The sequence below is a fragment of the Lissotriton vulgaris genome, chromosome 11 (genome assembly GCF_964263255.1).
Source record: "Lissotriton vulgaris chromosome 11, aLisVul1.2, whole genome shotgun sequence".
Taxonomy (NCBI): Eukaryota; Metazoa; Chordata; class Amphibia; order Caudata; family Salamandridae; genus Lissotriton; species Lissotriton vulgaris.
The window spans coordinates 658,736,247-658,748,367 of record NC_141699.1 but is presented as its reverse complement, the minus strand read 5'-3'; the positions used below and the strand labels follow the sequence as shown (position 1 = coordinate 658,748,367).

At 40.7% G+C, this 12,121-nt stretch overlaps 1 protein-coding gene across 7 annotated transcripts in view; it reads left to right on the top strand.

Annotated features, from left to right (window-relative positions):
• The first annotated feature begins 1,358 nt into the window (after nt 1–1,358).
• Nucleotides 1,359–12,121, top strand: part of SLC19A3 (solute carrier family 19 member 3) — a 550,876-nt gene continuing 540,113 nt past the window's right edge. For 4 of the 7 annotated variants that reach the window (XR_015300937.1, XM_086943756.1, XM_086943753.1 and 1 more), the window contains exon 1: nt 1,385–1,573. The gene's annotated coding sequence lies outside the window, so the exon portion shown is untranslated. Of the gene's footprint in view, nt 1,574–4,600; nt 4,690–12,121 lie in introns of all 7 variants that reach the window. The other 3 variants (XM_086943755.1, XM_086943758.1, XM_086943754.1) reach the window with 3 other exon arrangements.

The window sequence follows — 12,121 nt, the reverse complement described above, 5'->3', positions numbered from 1 at the left end:
TCTCTCTCCTCCCTGTGATTAGTTTTCGGATTTGTAAGCTACCTTGTGAGGACTTGTTTCTTGTTCCTTTTCTTGTGTTTTCCATAATCGTGTGTGAAGATATCACTGAATAGCGTAGGCTATGACATTTGGGTTTGATTATGTTAATGAGGTTTGGTAATCAGATATTCAGTCATATTTGTTCTTGACCCTTGCTTTAACTATTCTGTTTGTATGTCAGCGGGGAGCAAGCCCAGAGGAAGTTGTTTGAAGTAAGTAAACAAAGGTCTTGGCCTGTAATCAGGGCACGAGTCGGGGTACACGCGGGTGGACGATGTCCGCCCACTCTTTTCACAGGATGGACGCCGTCCACCCTGCCAAGAAGTTGAGCCCCTCTGTAAAATATGCTGAGCTCGTCCTGGTGTAATTTTGAGACACAGGGACACATTCAGCAATGCCTGCTCGTTATCTGCTTTCCTTCCGAGCAGCAATGTTCAGATGGGGAGGGGTTTTTGTCATGTGAGACTCGACCTGGGCCATAACAAAGGACGAACTTAGGGGGCCATTTGGCCTTCGTTTGTCAAAGTATGGAGGTTGGGTGGGGGCTGCCTGTAGCCTCACACCTAGATGTAAATGAAGAGGAAGGAAAATTAAAGCAGCCGCTTGTTAGCTCTTCAAAGGCGCTTCAGAGAAGCATGATTTTGACTTTGTGGGACCCTCATATACAATGGATATTAATGCCCTGCAAGAATGTCAGCTGTGTTACTCTGTCCCAGTGCAAAATACCAATTTAAATACCGGTATTTTTTATTTGTTTTACAGCGCTATTCATCCCTATGTAGGGTGTCAGAGCGCTTTACAGAAAACATACACATTATATTGGCAATAAATCACACAAGTTTGTAAATATTTGTTCAGGGTGTGTTAAATAAGACAGTGATGGTTACTGGGTGTAGGTGTCACATATGATTCTTCATAGCTCACTGTGCTACACTAGAAGTATTACAATGCAACTGCATGTCTTCTGCCTAAACCAGGAGTGTTTGTGTGTATACTCATGTGTTCAAATTTACTCATAATATACTCGATACACATATGGGTTAGGTCTTAAGATATGATGTCACTTCTTGTAAAAGTCATGGATGTGATATCACTTCCTCTGATATCACTTCCTGGGATGCCACACGCAATGTCACGCGCCGAAATGTCATGGGCCATGATGTCACGTGCCTACTGCCTTAGTCAGTCCCCCCACTTCTTTTTTTTGGGACTTGTGCCCTGCCTGTAATCGAATTGCACAAATTAAGGTATGGAAAGTCAATGAGAGAAATGTTGGGCACGAAAGAGTTAAGAAAAGGAGGGAGGTGGCTGAAAGGATAGCTGGAGTTTTGTTTCAGAATATACTGTGGCAGAAGCGAGATGAAAGCGAGTAGTCTGCTGCGATATTTAACTGATTCCAGAAACAGAGCTTGTTACAGAGAGTGATGTGTGGTAAACAGAAGCGCAGCAGGAACAGGACGCCTTAAAAACACAGAGCAGAGGTACGGACGCTTTCACACCGGCGAATTAATTAATCGATCATCTTCGTAAAAAGGTAATGCTGGTTTTTTAGCAATATGTCTTTTTTAAACGTTTAAACAACTGAATTGTGAAATCATTTCTGTAGAACTGCCTCTGGCAGTGACGTTGTTACACTTTGTAACCATAACTCTGGTAAACTTTCCAGAGGTTGACTGTCAAAGAGTAACGGGCGTAGCTATCGCAGCAGGTGCAGTGTTGGGGCGTCGAAGGGCCCACTAATCTACAATTATTGCTGTTTCCTACCGACAAACCAGGAGATGGTATATTCTTCCTGCTTGCTTTAGGACTCAGAGAACCCTTACTATACAACTGACACCTACATTTGGAAGAGATATTCCTTTGCACAACTGGAATAAATGTTTAGAATTCACATAATATATTCTTCACCGGTAGGTTAAAATCATTAAAAAAAAATTAAAAAAATCATAAATTGTAAATCTCTTTTAAAATATTTGCCTCGTCTCTTATTCACTTACTAGTCACCAAATACTGTTATCATACTACTACAACCTACTGCTTTGAAGGGACAGAGCACGTGCCACAGGACGGTTGCACAATACGTCAGGCACAGACACACAAACACGCACAGACCCATCCACAGACAGGTGTAAACTGGATATGTTTATCCGTGGCACACACGCATTTACAGAGCCTTTTACGAAACCTATTTTTTGGGGGGAAGGTTGAGCATCGTAAAGTGTTACAAATAGATTAAATGAAATATATTTTCATGATTCATAAATCAAACATGTCATTAAAAACACTGGTTTAAATCGCAGAATTTAATGGAGTAAATCTCTAACTGGAGACACAAGAAAAACATCCAATCATCCATCAAAGTTTAGAAGGGTTTTTTTTGTCTCTTTTTCCCTTAGACGTTTAGAACGACAACTGCCACTTCATGAAAGTGACATATAAGTATCTACCAGTTACCCACTGAGGGTGGGTGTTTACTTTTCCATTCTCGTGCAGTACAAAGTCTAGCAATTACGATCCCAATGAAACCAATTCCCATATTTCACTGAGCAATGCTCACTCAACTCTATGCTCAACATAATATTATTAATGTTTAGCTCCATGGCGACGTTCAGCCTATCTGTCAATTTCTGGCCTATAATCATGCAACATCGAGCAATTACCAGATATGTGTGCGTTAGCATTTTCCCTCTGACAATGTGGGCATTATGAACACCCTTTGCCCTTCCACTTGGATATCTTATCTTGGGATTAGCATACTAACTTGTTCAAATTGCTGTAATTTGAGTCTAACGCACATCAGTATGGAGCCTTTGTAAATGCTTGTTCAATTTCACATGAATTTACAGCAATCCCAATCTTAGAGGACAATTTATCTGCTAGGCCTTCCAACTCATCCATTCTTAAAGAGGACAGTACACCATAGATAGCACGAGCAGTGATTTTTGTCTTTATCTAATAAACAAGTTCCAGCAAATCATTTCTTTCTAGTTTTATATTTACATTCTTGCTATGTCGGAAATCATCCCAGATCTGTGTTTTTTTTTAAAAAAAACGGTATTACAGAATGTCAAACTTTTTTTCAAGTTTCGAAAATGTTTAGTCTGGAATATGCTAAAAACACATTATCTATAAAGAGTTGACGAACATTCATCAAACCATTCTAAACCCACTTATAACGTGGGATCTTGAAAGATCCAAGGAAAGGCAGAACGTTTCTAAAATAACGTGTATTAATTGCAGTGATTTTGTAACTGTTGCACCACTGTTCATATTTTATAAGCGTCCAGAATGACCTTACATTTTACTCTTTCAAAGTATATGGGGTCTGAATGTCTAGAAAGATACCACCCCAGCGCCGCACTCTGAAGCCACATATACAGTACTTTAGTGTCACCTTTATCTAATTAATAACAAAGAACTGTATGAATCGAATGGCTCTTTATGTTCTTTGATACCTTCAAATGAAGCTGCTGATCATGAAATCCAGTCTCCGGGAATAATAATTTGGAACGTATATTAGGATCGCTGTAAACAGATTAAAAAATTGTGAGGATGGTCATTTTATTTATATTGCATGGGCCAACAAGACTTCTAGGATCCAATACCATTGATGTCTCTTTACAATATGTTGTATTTTCACTCATAATAGTTTAACTGAACTATGTGCAGCATGCAGCTAGCGATTTTAATTCCTAAATATGTATTGAGGTTAGTGATCCTTTTATCTTTGCCCTCTAATGTATCATTTAATACCATCTGTGTTTTATTGGTGCCTAATTTATACACTGATACTTAGCCAAAATCAGATGCTTCTGCTTCAGTCTAAGAGGTTGCCTGCATAGCATCCGAGAAATGACATAATCTGGATAGGCAGTGATTTTCACCTTCATCCCATTAATATTAATAGGAGTGATATCCTTGTTATTCTGTATTTTGGTACCTGTAGGGTTTAAGATAAATGGCAAACAGTAAAGGCCATACTTGGTAGCCCTGGCATGTGCCTCAGAGGATTGGGAATGGAGCAGAATTTGCACTGTAGAGTATGATCTTTGTGGGTGTTTTTTTGGTAAAGCCATTGCTCCAAATTACACAATTTTGATCACCTATCTTTCTCATACCTGCCCATAAAAACTGCCATTAAATTCTATCAAATGCTTTTTTTGCCATCTAAGAGGATCATACCGACCTATTTATTTAGCACGCTCGCAGCATAAAATAGAGATATTACTGTGTTCGTGTAAATGATCTTACTCCATGAGGGAATAAAGCCATGCTGGTTCAGACAGACAAGCAATCTGATAACTGAGAAGAGGCAGTTAGCTAATAATTGAGAATACATTTTAGAAATGGGATTGAGTAGTGATATCTGCTGGTATGATCCTCTTTTGTCTGACAGTTCTCCATTTTTAAAAAAATGCTATTCTGATAGATTTCCAGACGTTGGGTTTATCCAGCCTGTCAATGAAACCAGTAATCATTTGAAAAGGGATGGTAGCAAGGTGATCTATGAATGCCTTGTAAAATTCTGCCAGAATACAGTCATCACTTTTTGCTTTTCCAGATGGTGAGGATAACATTGTTTTCTTGAGATCTTCCAGTGGAAAGTCACCATCCAGAAAACTAATCTGCATTTATGTCGACTTTGCTCAGGTATAATCAGTATCAGTGGGAGAAGAACATGCCATTACATTATTGTATATTGCTTGATAGGAAATCTTAAATAGCCAAATCAGTTCCATAGCTTGCTTGATGATGTGTCTCTCATTCTCTTTAATATTTGTCATAGTTGTCTTCTACTTTTCCTTAGTTTTATAAGCCAGACTTTTTCCTATCGACCCCCTATATCCATAATCAAGCATCTTATTGATTTTGAATATATTGGTTGTTTTTTAACTAACTGTTTGACCTATATGGCTTCTACACTCTGTCTCAAAAGAAAGAGAGCGGCCCTACTGATCAAAGAGACAGGGTACCTTATACAATAAATGAATCACAAAACAATTTCTCTTGGATGAATTCACACATTCACAATATCTCACACTCCACTGTCCCTATACTTTCCACATATCCTCATAATACACTCAAGATAGGACCCAGCAATCAATTATAAAGATCTGTTTAATATCACATTTAATAAAACAATTACAATTGGTAAATAACAATTCATATAAAAACTTTTTTATAATTACAAATAATGATAACATTATAACACAAAAACATAAAACGAGAGACAAAAAAACGTGACAAACATATATCTTCACAGATGTATTAATACGACTGAATCAATGTCACAAAAGCCTGTAAACTCTCTTATACATAGACTTCAAAGTTCCTCGGATTTACCAATATACAACAAGAGAAGCATCTGTTCGTTTCTGTGGAAGAAGTATTGTAGAACTGCGTTCTTCAGGACAACAAAAATCTTAATGTCCATCTCAAGGATAAAACAATATAATATGTGCCTGCATAAAAACAAAACCTAAATCACAATATAATCTTACTTGTAGGAGAGTAGGGTCTGCTTCCTATGGTCACCCACACTTTTTGCTGTGATTCTCTGGTTTTTCGACTTTAATGTGTCTGTGGGCCTGCTAATCAGACCCACAGCCCAGCTGTTCTCTCTCTAAATTGATTCCATGCACTTTAGGTGCATACCAGATTGGTTACTGGGTCACTCTTGTGAGCCCTTGTATAATGTACCATAGGTACACAGGGCATAGGTGTACCCTATGCCTACCAGGGGCTGCAGCATGTATTGTGCCATCCCTGGTTTGCCTTCCAAACTGACACCACAGGTCTGTTCCCACAGCCTGGGTTGGGTGGTGTAATCACCCCTTACTTAGATATTGTATACCTATATCAACCTTTACATATAGACACATATACACCTATAAGCCACTCCTATGGTAGGCCTCTACAATCCTGGAGGCAGAGTGCTTGGTTTTATGTGAGAGTGTGCACTAGCATGAGCTGACCCCCTCTGCAGCTTTCGGAACTTTCTCCCTATAGCTGTTCTATGATACAGCCATACCATATATTCCTAAGTGCATTATAATCCTATCGGTTAATGCTAACTTTGGCTTGGCTTTATCAAAACATGTAGTGTAAGGTGTCAAACACTTTGGAGTACTACCTCCCACCAATTCTGGCGGCGGGGGTAGCATTCCACCCTTCTAGAGGGAAAAGAAATGTAAGTTACTGCTTTTCTCATTTAAAGTTAAACAGAGCCTCAGCATCACAAAATGGATCCTGCTGCCACAGACACGAGTCTGACCTCCTGTTACTGAGGGAAACTCTGGCAAGGGAGGCCTGGACAATAGGTTTCCTGTCCAGGGAGGTGCCAGCACCTCCCCAGACAGGGACTTTGTGGATTGGGGCAGGGAGGGCTGCATTCAGTGAATGCATCTAGACACTGCCTGGGGCACAAAAGGTGCTCCATGCATAGCCCAGTTGAAATAAGTTGCTGGGGCACTTCAGTCTCAGCTCTGGTGCGAAACTGGACAAAGGGAAAGGGATGTAACCACCCCCTTCTCAGATCCACCCATAGGAGGGACCTAGTCAGGTAATCTAGCCCCCATCCTTAGTATAAGTATAGGAGCTGTGTCCCTGGAACATTAGATTATCCTGGACGAATCCTTGAAAGACATATCTTGGACCTTTGACATTCCATTCTGACTGGAAGACAGAAGACATCTCCCTTGTGGTCAAGGCGTGACCACCCTGTACAAACAGGCACCAACAGCAACTTTGCTGGTCTGCATTTTAAAGGCTCCCATCAGAACCCGAAGACTCTGTGACTCAAGAACTGGACTTCCAGACTACTCTGACCCCAATCCACAGCCACAGCAAAGCTGAGACCTGTGGCGGACACGGGAGATGTGGGACCGGACATCTTGGACATCCTGCATTTCGCTACCTGTACTCCTTTCCTGAAGCCTCAACAAGTTGTGCATTGAGGTACGAGAAACCCCAGCCTCGAGCACCATCTGCACTGAAGCCCAGGCCCCCACACTCCGCGAGTGTCCTGTGGGTCCCACCTTTGCATTTGAGCTTGAAGCATCTTCCCAGTTCCTTTCCCATTTGCTAGTGAGCACCCTGAAGACGCCATCTTAAGTTTACTTTGCTTTCCTGGTTGCTCCAGGCTTGCTCCAGCTTTCCTGAAAAAGAGAAGTGCCACAGACCTTGCTGGTCTGCAAGAACGCCAACCTCGACATCCTGCATGGGTTGCAGTTGCCAAGGCTTGTTGGGTCCAATCCGGATACCGATACTGCAGTATTCTAGATCCATTGTGGGACAGCTCAAATCCAGTGCCTGGTCATCGCCGATGACTCCTGGACCTCGTGACTGAAGAGACAAACTCACCTTCTTCACCTTCAAGCACCCAACATCGCCTGGTTCCTTCCTGGTACCTTCCTGGTCACTGGCTAGTGACCCAGGCTCTATCCCCTCTACGTTCAGGTTCTTCATATCTCCAATCCACCCTTGGATCCACCTGGACACTTTTCCTCTGGTCGCCTGCAGCACTTCTTTGCAGCTCTCCATAGAAAATGACGACGAAACCCGACACGAAAAGACATCTATGCACCCGGCTTCCCTAGGTGAGGTAACACGAGTACTCCAGTGCTCCCGTGGGTCTTGACTCACGAAGTGTCCTAGTTTAAAAGCGTTCCATCCTAGTCCATCGGGAAGTGTCCTTAAATTGTAACTTTGTAACTTTTACGATCTCCATAGAAAGTCAATGGGAAACCGCGTCTGTGTTTAGACACTGCACGCGGCTCCTGTGGGTCTCCAATATCCTAACCTTTGGTTGTTTAGTGTAGCCCCAGCGATTCCACAGGCCCCAGGCCTGCTTTCTAACTCTCACGTGGTACTTATACCACTTTCTTAGTATATGGTTTGTGAGGCCCCTAGGGCATAACGTATACTGTGCAACTTTTCGTATATTAACTGTGTGACTTGTATTGTATTTTTACCTCTGACGTAATAAAGAGTGCAGAGGGGTTGTGTTTAGATTAAATACATATATATTTGATATATACCTTGTGTTGTGTCCTTTCATTTGGTATTCAAGGGATTATATATGGTAAAACAACTTGCTTAACTCGCCTACTGAAGTCTTAGCCTGAAGACTGCTGGTTCATGCTACCACTAGGATAGCTTTCTATAAGGTTGCCTTTACAACCACCATCAATAAGGGTCGATTAGACTGATGCAAGGTGCCCACTAGAACTAGTGGACATCATATGCCAGGCTAACCTCTCACATTACTCATCACAAAGTAAAGTTATACTCATCTTAAAAAATTCACCTAATTGGATTTAATAAATCTTGAACTCCAAATAATTGAGATTCTTACATAAAAAACGGATTCAATCTGTTTATTATTGTTCAAAGGGCCCATACCAACAGTGCAACTAGCTAATATTCTCATCCACTCAATTCCACTTCCAATGCCTAATTCAATCATGCCAGAATCCTCTCCTACTGTGATATAGAGGTGAGGTACATTAATAATTCAAATTTGGGGACAAGAAAGAATTCCTACTCAGTAAACCTCCCTTATTCCATTTCCCATGTTGAAAGTATTGATCATACCTTATAGTTTTGAGCCTCCAGTAGCTGTAAGGGATACAGAGTACATCTCATTAAGGTTTACACAATGTTAGTTCAATATTGGCCAGGGGTGAATTGACACCCACCATAATATTGTGGGCGAAAACCGGAGGAAATGTTAATCTTGAGGAAAAGGGTAACAAATAATCGAATCCCTACTCACATCCTATTATTACAAAGTAATGACCCACCTTGGGAGATATTCTCCAATTTGTCTGAAAATTTTAAGGAGAAAGTGATATGGTAGGTTCAGGAAGATACAAGAAACCTAAAAAACAACAAGGGTCATGTCCCCATTAGAAAAGTATTTACTATGTACATCATCCAATGTACCTAATATAAAATCGATATTATATACCTATATCATAAGATTATAGTCCTATCTCCAAGATATAGAGGGGAGGACTTAAAAGCCCTCCAATGATTTCAGGAAATTTACAGCTACATCCGCCCCATCTGTGTGGTGCTTTCATCCACCTCAGGGTCACTAGGGATCAAAGATATAAAAACCAAAAATCAGAAGGCTCCTCAAGAGTTGTGGAAAACACACAATATGTCTATCAAAGGAGTCAGCTTATTAAAACTCGTTAACTTATCCATTAAGAAACCTTAAGTAAAAGTATTTCTGTGGCATACTACCACTATCTGGTGGTAGGTGCATGGTTACGTCTAGGTCCTAACCGTCACTTACTCGTAATATCCCTTTTGGCAGCAACACAGGTCCTGTTCTTTGTAAAACTGGAGAATGAAATCAGAGGCTCCAACCTTTGCTTTAAGTATTCCCATGTAGGGATTGTTCTCTAAACAATTGTAATTGTTTTATTAAATGTGTTATTGAACAGACCTTTATAATTGATGGATGGGTTGCACTATCTTAAGAGTATTATGAGGATATGTGGGATTTATATGGACAGTAGAGTGTGAGATATTCCAAGAGAATTTTTTTTGGGATACATTTATTCTACACTCTGCCAGACATAAGGAAAAGTCTATTTTTCCCATGTCTTGCCTCTGATTAATCTGGCATGAACCTTTTGTAGAGCTAATAGCTCTGCAAAAATGTTTTTTTCCTTTTTACATAACAACCCATTCTTATTCACTACGAACTCAATAATCACTTGTATGATATATGCGCTAAGAGGATGCCAGATAGTCAAAGTTATGCCTATATTGAGCCTCAAAAGTATACAATTCAGTATTCAACATCAAGGAGCAGGGTGTGCTCAGATGTACAGTGCCCACACCCATCCATCAATTATTTATCCTTTATGATTAATAACAAAGGATTATTATCAGAAGTGATTTAAGGACAGATTTCCATTGAAGCATTGGAGACTGTGGTGGCTGGTGGGGAACCAGGGTGAGGGGACAAAGGGGAGACAAAACATATTTTTTTTAAATTACCTTCTCATGGCTGCCTCTGTCTCTCCTCCGTTTGTGCTTCGCTGATGAGTTCCAGAAGCACACAGACTCTCCTAAACCAATCACAATTTTGCAGTGCAGCATTGTGATTGGTCTGGGTGCTGTGGTTCGGCTCTCAGACGGGGGCTGGGAGCCTGGGCATGTTTGTTACATCCCGGTGGAGAACATGCTAAGTGTGCATGATTGTTTGGCCAGCCCAAGACAGCCAGCCAAACCATTATGTGCACTTAAGTGCATGAACCTCTCCTCCACCCGTGGCACCAGCCCCACCCTGTCCTAACCCAGCCTCTTAGCTTGGAAACATAAAATGCTAACAACAATGTTATTTCATTTTATTTTTCCTTGTTCCTCCTCTGAGAACATTGGGGCGACGCTACTCCGCCTTAGCAGAGGAGCCACATCTGATTGAAGATCACATTTTGTAAAGCCAGGGCCATATCTATATGGGAATAATGTTTGCACACACTAGAAAAAAAATGATATCCTGGCTACTCCACTTTAAATGTCCACCGTAAACCTAATACAGTATGGATCTGCGTTAGATTCTGTATTGCCTTCCAAAATCTTTAAAATTAGTGGATAAGGGAAGTGCTTGGTGGAATCAGTTTTGTAGTCAATTACACAATAAAAATCACCTACGCAGATTATCTCCCCAATAAAGTCACCAACTCCAAGGCAGGTGTGTTAAACATGTGTGGGTTGTCCGTACTGGGGTCAGAGACAACACATATACTATAAGTAATGAGTCTGAATTCTAAGTGCGCAATGATCCAACTCCCAGATCTGTCATCATTTTCTGACCAACTTTGAAAGGGCAGAGTTTCTGTCCCAAAGTGGCAACCCATCCAATAGATACTTGCTGTGTAGAGCAAATGATCAGGTCAACACCTAGCTGCTGGAGCACAGCCAGATCCTTATAGGCTTTTTGGTTTTCCATAAGGCAAAGAATACAAGTTTGCAATATTTGAACCACCTCTTTGACTAATTGCCATTTGAGGGACCTATTTAGACCTTTTAAATTCTAGCACGCAAGTCTCATGAATATTTTTGGGGTGTGCCTATTTGCATAGTGCCTTCAATTTATTAAAATATTATCTTGTTCATGTTCTTTGCTATGTGAACCTTCAGATTGTATTTGCAGTTTTCCCTACTTTCCCCTTTTTTACTAAGCTCCCCCTCAGTCAGTGAAGCCCCCCCTTATCTTAAAACCCTCCTTTCCAGTTTTAGCTGCTCACCACTGATCAACAAATCACAGGAAAAAATATGTCTCTTCATGCTGTAGGTGAAAAACACGGTACAAAAACAGCAGGTAGGGACTTCCACCACCCACTGCCACGCCACACCTTTACACAAAGAAGTGCATTTAACGTCAAATCTGTGGGCCACCAGCAGAATAGACAATTCCTTGATGGACATCACTCATACTATTTACATTGTTCTGCTTAGAAAAGTAATCTCTGTTGTGTTTCTATTGCTTCATCAATCAGAGACCCCCCTTCAGAAAGACAAAAAAAATATGGCCTTTACTTAAAATTTGCAGTCTAGCTTGTTCTTGAAAGTACGCTTGAGCCTCAGTTAGCTTCAGCGTTTCAATCAGTTTTCACAACCACTATCTCCATTCGATGGTCCCATCAAAAAAATTAGATTGGACAAAAAAAGATGTTGTACCAACCAATACAGGTACGATTGGACATGCTTTCCAAAATATAACTTGTTGCAACAGAAAGTTACCAATGTAAATCAAGGAAGGCCAAGGTCTTATTTTAGAAGAAGCATTATACTAGGTATTGGGGTGAATTGGAAGTATGTGGGCTTGCTGAATTTGATAGAGTCAAATATGTTTCTAAAAGTATTCCCTTAGCTGGCAGGTCAATTGCCGAGCTCAAGGAACGCTTTTAGAAACAGAGTGACAAAATGCATTAGAGGATCACTACCTTCTAAACCTTCCAGAATACCTAGCACTCATAGATAATTCCACCTCTGCCAATTTGTAGGTTCTTCAATCTTCCACTGGATGTTCTTGCTTTGTATTGTATGACTTTGGATT